Raw genomic sequence first — 236 nt, forward strand, 5'->3', positions numbered from 1 at the left:
TTTGAATATCTTAAGAAAGAATTCGAGATGAAAGATCATGGAAAAACAAAGTTTTGTTTGGGATTACAGCTTGAGTACATAAGAGATGGAATCCTTGTGCATCAAATGGCATATACAGAAAAAGTACTCAAGAGATTCAATATGGCCGAGTCTCACCCATTGTCTAGCCCCATGGTTGTGAATTCTCTAGGCTTGGACACTGATCCGTTCCGTCCTATGATGGACGATGAAGATGT

The sequence above is a fragment of the Brassica oleracea genome, chromosome C1 (assembly GCF_000695525.1).
Source record: "Brassica oleracea var. oleracea cultivar TO1000 chromosome C1, BOL, whole genome shotgun sequence".
In the NCBI taxonomy this organism is placed as follows: domain Eukaryota; kingdom Viridiplantae; phylum Streptophyta; class Magnoliopsida; order Brassicales; family Brassicaceae; genus Brassica; species Brassica oleracea.